The 17,561-nt window shown below is 41.4% G+C and overlaps 1 protein-coding gene across 3 annotated transcripts in view; it reads right to left on the bottom strand.

The window, feature by feature from the left end:
- cemip (cell migration inducing hyaluronidase 1) overlaps positions 1 to 17,561 on the bottom strand; it is a 259,435-nt gene that overhangs the window by 234,242 nt on the left and 7,632 nt on the right. The window contains exon 1 of one of the 3 annotated variants that reach the window (XM_075452260.1): positions 5,017 to 5,185. The exons of the other annotated variants lie outside the window; for them this stretch is intronic. The gene's annotated coding sequence lies outside the window, so the exon portion shown is untranslated. Of the gene's footprint in view, positions 1 to 5,016; positions 5,186 to 17,561 lie in introns of those variants that run through there. 3 annotated transcript variants of the gene reach the window in all.

A 17,561-nucleotide genomic window follows, 5' to 3' on the forward strand; every position in this document is an offset into this window, starting at 1 on the left:
TCTCCAAGCATCCAAAGCACATTCCATTTGTTTTTAAGAATTGAATTCTTTCATTGTTTTGTTTTCTTGCAAACAGCTGGCAGTTTTCAAATGTATGATTCTTTCCACAGAATAAACATGGCTTGTTGAATGCACTCTTGTTTGTTTTTTGCTTATGTCCAGGTGGGTCATTGTTGTTGGCAGGTACATGATCGACGGTGGTTGCAAAGCTGGATCTGGCATTGGATTTGCTGGTCACAGTTTGTTTTGTTCTAGGGGCCCTTTTAGCATCCACTGTGCTACTTATGTCTCCAAAAACCGGGTCTAGCATTGCCCTGCACTGCTTGTCAACAAAGTCCCCTAGGTCTTTAAATGTCACTTGTTGGTCTTTGTCATGTAAGGCACTCACATGCCCACGCCATTTGTCTCTCATTCTGTAGGGGAGTTTAGACACTAATTGTCTGAGGTTGGTGGAGTTCTCCAATTCCTTTAGGCCATCTATGTCCTGCATGGTATGGTAGCAGCTGTTTAAAAACAGAGCATAAGACCTCAGCCCATTGCCATCTTCAGGTTTTATGTCTGGCCAATTTAATGCTTTGGACATGAAAGCAGATGCTATCTTGTGGCGGTTTCCAAACTGTTTTTCCAGTTGCCTTTTTGCTTCTTTGAAGCCTACATTTGGGTCCATGTGCAAGAAACTGCTTACAAGATCTCTAGGTTGGCCCTTGGTATATTGCTGTAGGTAGTAAAGACAGTCTGCCAAGCTAGCTGCATGCCTTTCTACACACTGTTCGAATGCCTTGATGAACGTTCTAAATTCAAGTGCATCGCCATCAAAAATTGGGACATTCCTATCTGGCAACAAAGACAGTGTTTGTTGTTTAACAAGTAATTCAGTTATTTCCGTCTGCCTTTTCAAAACATCAGCAATTTGTTTGTTGCCATCAGCAGCAGGAACAGACCTTTGTTCATGAGTTGTTTGACTTTGGGGAGTTATTGGTGTCTGAGCTGGTGGTTTCACTGGCCTCTGCGCTGTTGTGGGAATTTTATATTCGGTCGGTGTATCGTATGGATAGGTGCCAATCAGTGACCGTCTTTCCTCCGACTCACGCAATGCCTTTGCCTTTGCTTGTGTGGCAGCCAGCTCAGTTTCCATTTCAAGTTTTTCTTTGCGTGCCTTTAACCTGACCTCCTCAATGTCCAGTTGTAACTTTTCATTTAACGCTTTACTTTTTGCTTTCAATGCTGCGCAGTCTGCCTCTGCGCGCTGCCAGTCTGCCACTACTTGCGCGTTAGATGGCTGTCTGGATGTAACACTCCCATATTCACTAGGGGCTTTGCTCATTGCCTTTCGGCCAGTTTGAGATACGCTGTCTTCTGGGACTACCAGATCTTCTCCCTCCTGTAGAACTACTTCTTCGCTGCTCATTGCCCATTTCATAACGTCTTCCAGAAATGTGCTGAAACTGGTATATTTCGGGATAAACCAATCAGCTTGATCAGCCTCTCTCTCGTATTCATCCTTCATCAAACTTTGCACTGTGTCTTGTAACTCTTTAAACTCATTAAAGCTTCTTTCAAGACTGTCAATTTGCTTTAGCACATTTTCCTTGTCTTCTCCAGCCGTAATTAAAGCGTCAATTTTGTTTCTTTTCTTTGTCAAGTATCCAAGTTTTCCCCTACGGCTGCCTATTAACTGTAAAAGTTTCCTTTCGGCTTCCATGTGCTGCCGCTCTACTAAGTTCTCTTCTTCTGTGTTCGGTTCCTCTTCTACTGTCTCTGCCATTTTCAATTCAAACTCAAAAAGGTATTCACTTTATAATCAACTCAAAAGGGTTCTAAATCAGTTCAATGTTTCTGTAAGTCCCAAACTCAAATATGGCAATGTTCCAAACTTAAAGCGCAAAGTCTTTGCGAGCACGGCGGCCCGTTTGTGTGCAATGCTTTTTTTTTATACTCACTCCACCGTTGCAAGAGATGAGTGCAGTCTTTGTCTTTGAAGAGGATATCCAAATGAAAGTGAAATGTTTGCAGTCCAGTTCTGCTAGTCAATTAATCCAATCTTCCAAACTCAAGTTTCCAATTTCCAATGATTCCACAGAAAAAGTTCATGAATCCAGGTTCCAGTCCAAACGCAAGAGTATGTCCAAACTATGCTTCCAATGCAGAATGATTTTCAAACTATGTAGTGTCCTCTTATCAGCACTTGCATCGTGACGCCAAAGGTGATTTCAATTGTTTACAAACGGTTTTATTCCATTGTTCCAAACTCAAGATTCTTCCAGTTTCAAAGTCCATCACTAAATCATAAATGTTTCCATTTTCCAAGTTTCCATAAACAAAAAAAACCGTCCAGAAAACAACACAAATAAATATGCTACATTGAAAATCATTTGCCTGCTGGCGTCTTTGTTCCTTTCCAAAAGCCTAATGCTCACTGAGAGCTCTCTTTGTTCCAAAGCTGTGGCCTGATTATTCACCTGGGCCAAATAAGCCAGGTGAATCACCAGCCAGGTTAAACAAATTCCAACATGCAGGTACAAATGTCCTCCAGGAGGTGTCACAATTCCAAAAACCCAAATGACAACAAACCACATGTCAAACCAAAAACAAATACCAAATCAAATACCAAGAATGGCTCCTACACCTCACTTTACTCTGTTTTCCCCCGTTTAATTTCTCAAATGACATTATGTATATGTGACATTATTGTGGTCATTAACTGGTGTTTCCCTGTTCCAACAGGTATCCTTTGAATGGTGTTACAGTGTTTGTTGTCCCCTCTCTTCTGTCCTCTCAAACCCCAGCTGGTGGAGGCGGAGTGCCACCCTTCCTGGTTCTGGTTCTGATGGCCACCCTTCCTGGTTCTGGTTCTGATGGCCACCCTTCCTGGTTCTGGTTCTGCCAGAGGTTTCTTCCTGTTCAAAGGGAGTCGTTTCTCTCCACAGTCGCCTCAGGCACGCTCAGGACGGGAGATTGGACTGAAGACATGTTTCAGTGCAATCTGTTGGTTTCCTTAGCTAGGAAATAGTTTTTGAATTGGCTCTACTGGATTATTTTGAATTTAATTCATAGGATTTAATTGGATTATGATTACAATGAATTGAACTCCAATTGGCTTGAATTGGACTGTATTATTTAAGTGCCTTGAGATGACGTTTGTTTTATAATTTGGCGCTATATGAATAAACTGAATTGAATTGAATTGAAGGCAATTGAATTGCTCCTCTGTTTAATGTAAACAATTTTATGTTACTATTGTTTTTATTTATTCTATTTATGCAAAACATCGATCCTTCATTATTACGCTACAACAGTATAATTTCCCTTTGTGTATTAATGAAGTAATATTCTACTCAATTCCACTAACTCCAAGTTACATGAAGGCCTACTTCATGCTACTGAGTCTACTGAGTGCAGAAAGTACTTTTATTGTACTCTCTTGATCAAATATGCAAAATATGTGAACTTGTAAAAATGGAAAGGTGCAGAGCAGCCCTCTATCTAGCTGCAAGTCAAACCTAACTCTCAATCCAATAAAAGCCCACAGATCTCTGTATGTCCTTAACCACCTTAATGTGGTGGAGGGTTCTGAGTACCACCATAGTCCTGAGAACTACGTTGTCAGGGGCATGATCCTTGGGAAACCCTGACCGCATTTTTAAGGGAGAGGTCAAACTAAGTGTGATTCAAAGACCTCAATAGTGAAACCCCAGAGAGAAAAAAATCACTTCCCCGGGAAAAAGGAAATCAGGGAACACCTGGTGGTGTCATGGTTGTACTTGGTTGCGTTTTGTGTTCTCAGTTTCAGGATAGAGCTCCCATTCGCAGAAGAGAGCGGAAAAGAAGGTGAATACTACATATTCAATGGAACCAAGTTTCCCTTTGAAAAAATTTAAATGTTTAAAAGAGATGTTTTTCAGCTCCAAAGATACATTTAGTTCATCATCAGATGATGTCCTCATTACATTTTTTATGCTGCACAAAACAAAGCAAAACCCCAAACTTGTAGAAATGTGATTGGCTTTAATAAAGAATAATCTTTGAAAATAATCTTTAGGGTTTCATGCTTGTTAAAGAACAAATTTCAACCTAATCGAGAGACAAATCTGGGCAATGGATGAGGGTTAGAATTACAGAGCCCTCACCCTAACCCTAACTCAGCTTTACCTATAGTGCTGATTCATGCTTGAACTTTTACAATCTTTCCTTTTCACGATTATAATCCAAAAGGAAAACCTCCTGTTAGCTTTCAGGTTTCACCAACACAAAGCTTCTATGCTGTCTGCTGTGCAAAAACAAATTTCCCCTGGTGGCCATCAGCCTCACCTGGAACTTCTGGTTCTTTCAGCAGCTATTGCAAACTGCCATCTTAACAGTAGAATGAAGGTAGAGGTGTCCTGTTAATCCAGCCATGACTGTATCTACACTGATTTCTGTGCCGCCATCCCTCTGACCTATAGAAGATAGCAGAGAGGAACATCTGACAATGACATGCTCCTTCATCAGCCTCAGTACCTGGCTCTAACTGATGTCAATGTCAGCACTACAGCACACACACAAGCAGATATATAATATCAAGCCAGGCAAGCAGGCATACAGACACACACCGTGTCAGAGGTGCCAGCTGGTACATGTTTCTAACTGCTTCACCAGTTCATGCAAAACAGATACTAAATCTATTCATTTCTCACCAAACTTATCAATAAGAAATGGGCCAAAAACAGAAAGTCTAAGCCACAGGATGTTGTAGAGAAATTCAGATCACCCAAGTACAGTGTAAACTGAAGGTTCACATCATTTCAATTTTGACTTAAATGTTTTTTTTTGTCATTTTTACTTTTTATGTTTAATCAAAGAATGATATAAGATGTGGCTGGTGATTTATTGACAGCATTTGTTGTTAAAACATGTCATGAAATTGCACTAACTTACATTGCCTCTGCAGATAATCACTAAGACTTCTGAAACAACCGACATCTCTCTTTCCAACATGCAAACATGTAAAGCAGTAAAGCATTAAAAAAGCACAAATACCTGTATGTTCAGCCCTGCAAACTTGTCCACCACACACCTGGTGCTTTCCATCTGAAGACCAGCTTCCAGATGTTCCTCAACAACCATTTCACCTCAAATACAGATAATTATGCTACTGCACCTTCACTCTGACCTGCAAATATGCAGCAGCAGCAGCCACTGAACACCTTCCACTACATTGTTGTCATTTCATTCGTCAAATCATCTGTTTCACTGGCCTGTCGACACATGTACCACCACACACACACACACACACACACACACACACACACACACACACACACACACACACAGCACTTCAGCACATGAAGTGAGTCTCAACATGATAACATTAACATTTTTTCTTCACATGATTTCAGTCCTCACGAGTTGGCTCATGCTGAAATACATCATAAAAAAAGAGTTGTAACGTAAAGCACTGAAAGAGCTCCGTCAACACTAAATCTGTTCTATTTTATTTCAAGCAAAACAAAAACATTTTGTTACCTTAGTGACACTCGCTCTGACAAACAAGACAAAGCAAGGCAAGGCAAGGCATCTTTATTTATACAGCGCATTTCATACATCAGGCAACTCAATGTGCTTTACATAAAGACAAGGCATTTAAAAGAACAGCAAGACAAAGGCTTTCTGGTGCTGTATTTCTACAGAGATGAGACTCACGGATCATCCAGTCGCCCAGCATCTGTGACCCTATGCTGTCAGCTCATATGTTACACACAACCAGTACAAGGGTCCTCCAAATCAGCGCCTCCCCACACACAGTATGTCACATACCTCCCGTAGTAACGAGCACACAGTCTTCTGTCTGAACTACACTTCAACTGAGAGGGTCGATTAATCGGCTAATAATAACTGTTGGAATGAAGTAATCACAGATTTGCTCAGAAAACAGCTTTGAATAGAGCAGCAGTTATCTTCACGTGATGCATGATGACAGCATTATCATTCTCATTTAATAATATGGCTTCTTCATTTCAGCATTATCTCCAGAAGAGCACATCAAATTAAACTTATTACTGATTAATGGACTGTACTTGGATAGCGCTTTTCTAGTCTCGGTGAACACTCAAAGCGCTTCCACACTACATGCCACATTCACTCACACAGCACGCCTTAGTACTTCACCAAAGGAGAAGCCTGGAGTCAAACCAACAACCTTCCAACTGGTAGGTGACTGCTATTCCTCTTGGGCTACAGCCGCCCCTATGATGTTTACATTTGTTGCTGTAAAACAAACAAAAAAAGTAGGATCATACTGGTTGCTAGGCAACAGGGGAGGGAAGGCGGTTGGGAGACTGTATGAGCAGCTTTCCACCATGTGAGAAATCTGTAAAAACATCTCAGAAATAGCGGTTCAGTCAAGGGAATCTGAATTCCGCAGAGAAGTGCACGTGACCTGAACACAGACTTGATCAGGATTACATAACATGTCATTCATTCAGTGTTCAGAGTTCAGAGTGCCTTTTGAACTTTGGAGGATCACATAACAGCCACAACAGGGGAGACGCAGAGACACTGCAGGGTCCAGGCTTTGTTTCAGCCATGGCTTTATTAACAACACATTTTCAGTTCAATTCAGTTTATTCATATAGAGCCAAATCACTACAAATGTCATCTCAAGGCACTTCAATGATATAGTCCAATTCAATAGGCCAATTGGAGTTCAATTCATTGTAATCATAATCCAATCAAATCCAATTAATTAATTTCAAAATAATCCAATTCATTCATACAGAGCCAATTCAAAAACTTCTTTGCTCAATTGGATTTGCCAAATTTGTCAGAAGAGCCTAAGACTGCCCTTAATAGTTCCATAACTAAAACTGAAGTGATCAAAGCTATTAATACATTACAAAATTGAAGATGAGTCACCAGGACCTGACGGCTTCTGTTGTGAAGTTTATAAACAGTTCCAAAATATTCTTGTAGATCCTCTTCTTGATATGTTCATTCACTACAGGAGAATTCCCACAGACATTGAAGGAGGCCAACATATCCATTTTAAAGAAAGGGAAGTGTTCTGACTCTCGGATCTTACAGGCCCATAGCCCTCCTAAATGTTGATAGGAAGCTACTTTCTAAAATGTTGGCCCCTTATTAAGAAAATCTTTTACCAATACTGGTAAAGTATTGGTAAAAGGAAGACCAGACATGTTTTGAAAGGGGTCGGAATTCAGCTTCCAATGTTAGACGTTTGTTGAATGCTGTCATAGCTTTTAAACAGAAGTCTATTGATGGTCTGGTGCTTTCTCTCGACGCAGAGAAAGCATTTGACCGAATTGAATGGTCTTTCTTACTGTATACACTGGGTAAATTTGGTTTGGGGGAGAACTTTATAAAATGGGTCAAAATTATATATACTAGACCACAGGCAGCAGTCTTGACTAATGGACTCAGATCTGATTACTTCAATACTCACAGAGGGGTGATGCAGGGCTGCCCTTTATCGCACCTCCTATTTGCTTTGGCCATAGAGCCACTTACTGAGGCCATAAGGGTGACACCCACAATAAGTAGTTTAGAGATTGGACAGCTGTGTCATAAAATTACCTTATATGCGGATGATGTTCTAATCCTTCTGACAGACCCTGAAACATCTTTACCAGGTCTTATTGATGTGATGGATAGATTTAGTTGTTTCTCTGGTTATAAGATCAACCTGGCTAAATCAGAGGCAATGCCCCTTGGTACTCTTTCAACAATAACAACTACTGTACCTTCCTTTCCTTTCAAATGGTCTCCCAATGGGTTTGTGTATTTAGGAATATTTATCACCCCATCCTTTGATCAACTATATAAAGCCAACTTCCGACGGGCTCACCACCCGTGGGAGGGACCAAGGGAAAGGGCCAAGGGGGTTGGGAATCGGCGCTTATGGTTCAGTCTATAATGTATCCCTCAGTGCACATTATCCTGGTTTTCGTTGCTCCTTGCCAGATCATTGTTGTTATCCTGTGGCTCTCTGTCATTTCTGTTGTTTGTCAGACCATCAGTTCATATTTTTGTAAAGCCACAATAGAATCTGAAAAATGGTCTCAGGAGGCTGAAGATGATTTGTGGAAATGCTTGAGACATTGTAGAGGGAAGTACAGGGTCAGTGCTAGGATAGGAGATGCTCTCTGAAGAGCTGGGTCTTCAAGATTTTCTTGAAGACATTCAGGGACGCCCCTGTTCTGGTAGCGCTCGGTAGGTCATTCCACCATCGTGGAACGACACATGAACAGAGTCTGGATTATCTTCAGCGTGGTGTAGGCACTGCTATACGACAATCCTATGACGACCGGAGTGACCGAGTTGTGACATAACCCTTTGCAAGAGCATTCAAGTGGATGGGAGCCGTTCCATTAAGGACTCTGTAGGCTAACATCAGTGACTTGAATTTGATGCGGGCGGCTAAAGGTAGCCAGTGGAGCTCAATGAACAGAGGGGTGACGTGAACTCTTTTCGACTGACCGAAGACCAGAGGCGCCGGCGCGTTCTGGACCATCTGCAGAGGTTTAACAGCACAGGCAGGGAGAGCAGTTAGGAGAGCGTTGCAGTAGTCAAGGCGGGAGATGAGCATGGCCTGCACCAGGAGCTGGGTGGTGTGTTGGGTTAGGTATGGCCTGATCTTTCTTATGTTTAGCAATGCAAAGCGGCATGATCGAGCAACGGAGGTAACATGATCTTTAAAGGTTAGTTGGTCATCAATAATGACTCCCAAGTTTCTAGCTTTGATGGAGCAAGAGATAGGGATTCAGTTTGGATGCAGATGCTGTGGTGTATGGTTGGTTTGGTTTGGAAGACAAGCAGTTCAGTTTTAGAGAGGTTCAGTTGGAGGTGAAGGGCTTTCATCCATGTTGATATGTCAGAGAGACAGTCTGAGATTCGTGCTGAGACCGTGTGGTCGTCAGGTGGGAATGGCAGATAGAGCTGAGTATTACATTGCATAACATTGGTATGAGAAGCCATGTGATCGGATGATCTGTCCCAGTGAGGTGGTGTATATGGCAAAGAGAAGAGGTCCCAGTACTGAGCCTTGGGGGGACCCCTGTGGCGAGGTGGTGCACTGCAGAAATGTGACCAAGTCAGGACACTTTGAATGACCGACCAGTGAAAGGAAATCAAACAAAATGTTGATGCAAATTTATTGGTGTGTGATGATTAGAAAGTCTGGTGTACAAAAAGTTAAAATACTGTAAATTTTGGTAGTTAGACTCTGATGCTGCAATACAACTCCTGTCGTAAGGGTTTATCATGATCTGCATTTATGACTAATGTAATCCATCCATCTTATACACCCGCTTAATCCAATTCAACGTCACGGGGGGTCCAGAGGCCCCTATGAGAGCCTACTCCAGCTGCCACTGGGTGAGAAGAGGGGTACAGCCTGGACAGGGTGCCAGTCTATCACAGGGCCACACGGAGACAAACAACCATGCACACATTCACTTTCACTCCTAGGATCAAGTTAGACTCACCAGTTAACCTAGTAATCATGTTTTTGGACAGTCTACATCCCTAAGTCCAAACAGTACATGAGCTTCACTGATGCTCAGCAGATACATTTCATTCCAGCCTTAAAGTTTAAACAACAACCAGCATACAACCAGCATGTAGGCAGGCTACTGACCCTGTCAATCAGTCTTCACATTACCTCATACATCTGATCAGCTGCTATGTTACAGTTCACTTAGTCAGTATGTAATGTCCTGACTGTGTAACAAAGGAATAACTGGGAAAACTGTGTAAATTGTGTGTGCTATGATAGTAAATTATGAAGAGAAGATTACTTGTGAAAAAAGACAACTCACATACAGTTTGCATGAAAGCAGTTCCTTAGAGCTGAGAAGCACATAGGCCATTATCAACAAACTGATCCCACTCAGAGAGCATTATGTTTGATACCTGCCAGTGACTTTTGCAACTCATGACACATGGAAGAAATTTCTAAAATATCTCAGCTATTTTCCTCACTGCTCTGGTATATATTCCTCTGTGTGACACACAGCACATCTGTGCAGTGGCTGGGGAATCAGACTGCAGTGCTGCATGTGTTAATACAGATGGAGGTTTGAAGTCAGTGCTTCAAATAACTTGGTCTGTATGTTATTTTGTGGTGTGTCAGGCTTGTGTATGTGTCCATGGCCTGTTTAAGCAAACATATAGAATAAAACATAGCATGAACCAAAGCATCAGAGTGATAGAGTTTTTGTGTGACCCTTCAGTTGTTTCATTAATCTGTAAAGTGCCTTGTTGTGAATTTGGCTGTAAATTGGGGCTATTTACAGTGTAAACCAAATTGAATTGAATTCCTTTATAATATATGTTGGGTTCATTTGCTGCATATTCTGAACAGTTGAAAGTGCAACATACTAACAACTACAAGCCATGAAAGTAATTTAACTTTACTGGAAGAATATACGAAATGTGTTTCACTGATAAATGTAGTTATGGTTAAGACTTATAATCATAGAAAAGTACAGAAAACATCTCCAAGATGAAAAATCTGAAAAATGTTGCACTCAAACTGTTGATTTCACAATAAATGAACCAGAAAGTGGCATCAAGGCTCAGTCAAATACTGAGAGAAGTGGGCCGGTTGTGGATGTAATTTCTGTTTTACATATTTAGACTGTTCTTCTATAGCACTTTTCTATTCTACTTGACCACTGAGTTTACCGTAACAAGCCACCCACATTCATCCATTCACCCTCACACACTGTACTGTGTTGAACGATACAGTGCTTTTTTCTTTACCACACACATTCATACACTAACGGACGCATTGGAGGTAACTTAGGGTTGTATGTCTTGCCCAAGGACACTTCTACATGTAATCCAGGGAAGCCTAGAATCAAACCCTGACCCTCCGTTTGGCAGACGACTGCTGTAGACAGCCTAAAAGTTTCTTTAGTTCTATAATAGATTCAACTGCATTTTCTAAGTGCACACAGACCTACTCACTCTCTTAATCATACCCTTCATCTTGTACTGATGTATGGCATTGAGGTTGAACAATTGCCAGTATTAGCTGTAGCAGACAACCAGAAAGCTGAAAGAAAATGGCAATCCACTAATTTGAAGGAACCTTGCTTAGTCTGGAAAGTCTAATAACATAAAAAAAAAAGCCCTTCGTAAAGCTAGAACTGCTTATTATTCATCATTGATAGAAGAGAATAAGAATAATCCCAGGTTTCTTTTCAGCACTGTAGCCAGTCTGACTAAGAGTCCGAGCTCTGCTGAGCCAGGTATTCCTTTAACTCTCAGCAGTGATGATTTCATGAGCTTCTTCATCAATAAAATTGTTTCTATCAGAGAGAAGATTGATGGAGTCCTTCCCACTATTATCAGTGATGTATCATCAAGTACAACAGCTTTAGAAGTATCTTTAGAACCTGATTTGTATTTAGACGGCTTCTGCCCAGTTGATCTCTCTGATCTAACAACAGCAATAGTCTCTTCTAAACCATCAACTTGTGTTTTAGACCCAATCCCAACCAGACTGTTCAAGGAGGTTTTCCCATTAATTGACACTTCCGTATTGGATTTGATCAATCTGTCTTTGTTGACAGGATATGTACCTCAGACTTTTAAGGTTGCTGTAATTAAACCTTTACTTAAAAAACCTACTCTTGATTCAGAAGTGTTGGCTAATTATAGACCTATATCCAATCTCCCTTTTATGTCTAAAATAGTTGCAGCTCAACAATGTCTGGAGGAACGAAGGAGCAGAGGAGTAACACGGGTCTGTATGAGACTGTTGAGTTAGATAGGAGCAGACCCAGAAATCACTTTGTGGGATCCCATTAGTGATTTGAATTTGATGTGAACAGCTACAGGTAGCCAGCATTGCTCAGTGAACAGAGAGGTGACGAGTTATTTTCAAGAGAACAAAAATAAGCGCACAGCCGTCTTCTGAACCATCTGTAGCGTTCAGAGGAGGTTGTAGTCGTCACAGCAAATAATCACCATGGGTTGTACCAGGAGCTGGGTAGCTTGTTGTGTCAGGAATGGCCTGGTCTTTCATTCTTACGTTGAATAGGAGGAGTAGGTGATGGCTAACTGTGGCACTGTGGTGGTCAACAAACTACAGAAGAAGGGGGTAGTGATAGATGTCTGGCCCCTGGAATGCATTCCAGGGGCCAGAGCGGGCGACATAGAATCCTATTTAAAACTGCTGACTAAGGATAAACGTAAATATGGTAAAATAGTTATTCACGTCGGCGTTAATGACACCCGGTTACGCCAATCGGAGGTCACTAAAATGAATGTTGCATCGGTGTGTAATTTTGCCAAAACAATGTGGGACTCCGTAGTTTTCTCTGGACCCCTGCCAAATCTGACCAGTGATGACATGTTTAGCCGCATGTCGTCCTACAATCGCTGGTTGTCTAGATGGTGTCCAGCAAACAACGTGGGCTACAGAGATAATTGGCAATCTTTCTGGAGAAAACCTGATCTGATGAGGAGAGACGGCATCCATCCCACTTTGGAAGGAGCGGATCTCATTTCTAGAAATATGGATGAATTTATTTGCCACCCTAAAACATGACAACCCAGGGTTCAGACCAGGATGCAGAGTTGTAGTCTGACACACTTCTCTGCAGCTTCCCACCTGCTGCTACCCCCCAATCAATTAACACAAAAGGAGCAAATCCTCTTGTGCAAAAAGAAATTATTAAAACAAAAACTTTAACTGAACAAAAACATCAAACTATTAAATGTGGTTTGCTGAATATCAGATCTCTCCTTTCGAAGTCTCTGTTAGTGAATGAGTTGATTTGTGATCATCATATTGATATATTTTGTCTTACAGAAACCTGGCTGCAGCAGGAGGATCATGTTAGCATCATGTTAGCATCATGTTAGCATCATGTTAGCATCATGTTAGCATAATGAATCAACTCCCTCTGACTGTTTAAATGTTCACGTTCCTGGAACCACAGGCAGAGGAGGGGGAGTGGCAGCTATCTTCAGATCAGGGTTACTCATCAGTCCCAGACCCAAGATTAGTTTGAGCTCTTTTGAATCTCTGATTCTCAGTTTTTCCCACGCAAAGTGGAAATCCCAGAAACCTCTTGTGTTTGTTGTTGTGTATCGTCCACCTGGCCCTTATTCTGAGTTCCTGTCTGAATTCTCAGAGTTTTTTATCCCAGTTAGTGCTGAGTACAGATAAAGTCATTGTAGTGGGTGACTTTAATATTCATGTAGATGTTGAAAATGACTGCCTGAATATGAACTTTAATTCTATATTGGACTCTATTGGATTTTCTCAGAGTGTTCACAGACCGACTCACTGCCTTAATCACACCCTTGATCTTGTGCTGACTTATGGCATTGAGAGTGAACAGTTAACAGTGTTCCCTCATAACTCTGTCTTATCTGACCATTTTCTGATAACCTTTGAGTTTACATTACTTGACTATACAGTTTCTGAGAAGAAATTTACATATAGAAGGTGTCTATCAGAGGATGCTGTAACCAGATTTAAAGAATTAATTCCATCATCCTTTTCTTCACTGCCATGTGCAGATATGACAGAGGACGACTACCTAAACTTTACTCCAGCAGCACTTGACTCTCTTGTTGACAGCACTATAGTTTCAATGCATACAGCACTGGACAATGTTGCCCCTCTGAAAAGGAAGGTAATCAGTCAGAAGAGGCTGGCTCCTTGGTATAATTCACAGCTGCGTGCTTTAAAGCAGACTGCAAGAAAGCTGGAGAGACAGTGGCGTTCCTCTAATTTAGAAGAGTCTCAGTTAGTCTGGAAAGATAGTTTAACAATGTATAAGAAAGCCCTTCGTAAAGCTAGAACTGCTTATAATTCATCATTGATTGAAGAGAATAAGAATAATCCCAGGTTTCTTTTCAGCACTGTAGCCAGGCTGACTAAGAGTCCGAGCTCTGCTGAGCCAGTTATTCCTTTAACTCTCAGCAGTGATGATTTCATGAGCTTCTTTATTAATAAAATTGTTTCTATCAGAGAGAAGATTGATGGAGTCCTTCCCACTATTATCAGTGATGTATCATCAAGTACAGCAGCTTTAGAAGTATCTTTAGAACCTGATTTGTATTTAGACGGCTTCTGTCCAGTTGATCTCTCTGAACTAACGACAGCAATAGTCTCTTCTAAACCATCAACTTGTGTTTTAGACCCAATCCCAACCAGACTGTTCAAGGAGGTTTTCCCATTAATTGACACTTCCATATTGGATTTGATCAATCTGTCTTTGTTGACAGGATATGTACCTCAGACTTTTAAGGTTGCTGTAATTAAACCTTTACTTAAAAAACCTACTCTTGATTCAGAAGTGTTGGCTCATTATAGACCTATATCCAATCTCCCTTTTATGTCTAAAGTTCTTGAAAAAATAGTTGCAGCTCAGCTTTGTGATCACTTACACAGAAATAATCTGTTTGAAGAGTTTCAGTCAGGATTCAGAGTGCATCATAGCACAGAAACTGCACTGCTGAAAGTTACCAATGATCTCCTCTTAGCCTCTGATAGCGGACTTGTGTCTGTGCTTGTCCTGTTGGATCTCAGTGCTGCATTTGATACGGTCGATCACAGTATCTTATTACAGAGACTTGAACATGTTATTGGGATTAAAGGAACTGCATTAGGCTGGTTTAAGTCATATTTATCTGATAGATTTCAGTTTGTTCTTGTAAATGAAGAATCTTCCTCACACACCAGAGTAAGTCATGGAGTTCCTCAGGGTTCTGTGCTTGGACCGATTCTTTTTACTTTATACATGCTTCCATTAGGTAACATTATTAGACAGCATGGCATAAATTTCCATTGCTATGCTGATGATACTCAGCTGTACTTATCTATAAAACCAGATGAACCCAATAGGTTGGTCAGACTACAAGCATGTCTTAAAGACATAAAGACCTGGATGACTCAGAACTGTCTGCTTCTAAATTCAGACAAAACTGAAGTCGTTATCTTTGGACCTGAGCGTTTCAGGGAGAAATTGTCTAGCTATATAGTTACTCTAGATGGTATTTCCTTGGCTTCTAGTTCTACAGTGAGGAACCTTGGAGTTATTTTTGACCAGAACTTATCATTTGACTCGCATATAAAACAGGTTTCTAGGACTGCCTTCTTTCACCTTCGTAATATTGTTAAAATCAGGAACATCCTGTCTCAGAGTGATGCAGAAAAACTAATTCATGCATTTGTTACTTCAAGATTGGACTACTGTAATTCTTTATTATTGGGCTGTGCCACATATTCTCTGAAAAGCCTCCAGTTGATCCAAAATGCTGCAGCCAGAGTTCTGATGAGAACTAACAGCAGAGATCATATTTCTCCAGTTTTAGCTTCTCTTCATTGGCTCCCTGTTAAATTCAGAATAGAATTTAAGATTCTTCTCCTTACATATAAAGCTCTTAATGACCGAGCTCCATCATATCTTAAAGATCTCATTGTAAGATATTTTCCTAACAAAGCACTTCGTTCCCAAACTGCAGGTTTACTTGAGGTTCCCAGAGTTTCTAAAAGTAGAATGGGAGGCAGAGCCTTCAGTTATCAGGCCCCTCTATTGTGGAATAAGCTGCCAGTAAATGTCCGGGAAGCAGACACCCTTTCCACTTTTAAGACCAGGCTTAAAACTTTCCTTTCTGATAAAGCTTATAGTTAGGGATGGCTCAGGTGATCCTGAAACATCCCATAGTTAAGCTGCTATAGGCCTAGACTGCTGGGGGGCCTCATCTGTCACACCTTTCCTCACTTTACTCTCTTTATGTATATGTGATATTATTGTGGTCATTAACTCGTGTTTCCCTGTTCCAACAGATATTCTTTGAATGGTGTTACAGTGCCGCCGCCGCTGCGGCCCCCTCCCCCCCTTTCTGTCTTCTCAAACCCCAGCTGGTGGAGGCGGATGGCCACCCTTCCTGAGTCTGGTTCTGCCAGAGGTTTCTTCCTGTTCAAAGGGAGTCGTTTCTCTCCACAGTCGCCTCAGGCACGCTCAGGACGGGAGATTGGACCGAAAAACAAAAAGTTTTCAGTGCAATCTGTTGGTTTCCTTAGCTAGGAAATTGTTTTTGAATTGGCTCTATATGAACGAATTGGATTATTTTATGAATTATGATTATTATTAATTAATTGAATTCCAATTGGCTTGAATTGGACTTACTATCTAAGTGCCTTGAGATGACATTTGTTGTATTTGCCGCTATATAAATAAAAATGAATTGAATTGAATTGAATTGAATAGATGTAGCAATTCCAAGTGACAACAACATCAAGACGAAGGAACATGAGAGGCTCCAAAAATACCACGGTCTGAAGGAAGTTGCGAAGATGTGGGAATTGAAAGCAGCAGTGGTACCAGTGGTGATTGGAGCACTTGGGGCTGTGTTCCCCAGACTGGGAGAGTGGTTCCAGCAGATCCCAGGAATAACATCTTGTTTGTCCAGAAGAGTGCAGTTATAGGAAGATCTGAGATACTGCATACAGTAGAACCCTCAAGCTCCCAGGCCCCTGGTAGAGGGTTGCTGCTGACATAAGAAGGGTGAGTGAGGAGTTTGTATACATATATACAGACTGATGAACTGGTGATGGCGAACCAACATTGTATGTGTTATTGTTGTGTAAAGAATTTTTTTTTTTTTTTATGAGCTCAGAGAAGAGAGTGCTATGTTGTGAATCTGGAGCAAAGATAACACAAGCCAAGGTGCATAAGTATCTCCTCTTTTCTTCATCTGACTTGCAACATTTATTGTGTTTGTGCACATACATGGGTGTGGCAGTAAGTGTCTGAGATATTTTAATTATTATACACCTGCACCACTTTGAATGGATCTACTCTGATGTGTCCAATCTTCTGTGACTGCTCTGAGTTCAGTGGCTGCATAAAATTTCAGCATGCTAGCTCTTGGACTTTAGAAACAAACAGTCCCCCAGCGTTTTGTATATACACCATGGGCAGCTGTGGCTCAGTGGTTAGAGTTGGTCATCCAATAACCGGAAGGTTGGCGATTCCCACTCTCACCACTGACAGCTGGAGGGGTGTCAGTCCACCTCCTTTTCACGGCTGAGGTGCCCTTAAGCAAGGCACTGTACCCCCATGATCCCACCGCTCCAGTGTATGGCATCTGTCTGAGTGTGTGACCCTGTGCAGGGTTAACCTGTGTCAACAGGTGCCAACCTGAATGGCTTTTAACTAGGGATGTCCCGATCCGATCACGTGGTTTCAGACTCGATCGGAATCGGACGTTTCATCCCGATCAGGGATCGGATATATAGCCTAACTATATATGTATATTTATTCTCATTATTTATTTTTTTATCAGAACTATAATATTTCAAAACAAATGGGAAAAAAAAACAACAGCTTAGTATTTCCTGTTATGTGGTGGTACAGAGTCAGACCGTCTCAACCATAGACATAATATACGCAGACGCCTCATAGACTGACGCTGCCTGTTGGAGCTGACGTATCAGTGCGGCCGCCATCTTGGATGGGTCTCCAATGCCTCCACACTGCATTTATTTCCACTGAGGAAGGTGTATATCCCCAACTACAATAATCAGAACTCCCAGA

The sequence above is a fragment of the Odontesthes bonariensis genome, chromosome 1, assembly GCF_027942865.1.
Source record: "Odontesthes bonariensis isolate fOdoBon6 chromosome 1, fOdoBon6.hap1, whole genome shotgun sequence".
Lineage (NCBI taxonomy): Eukaryota > Metazoa > Chordata > Actinopteri > Atheriniformes > Atherinopsidae > Odontesthes > Odontesthes bonariensis.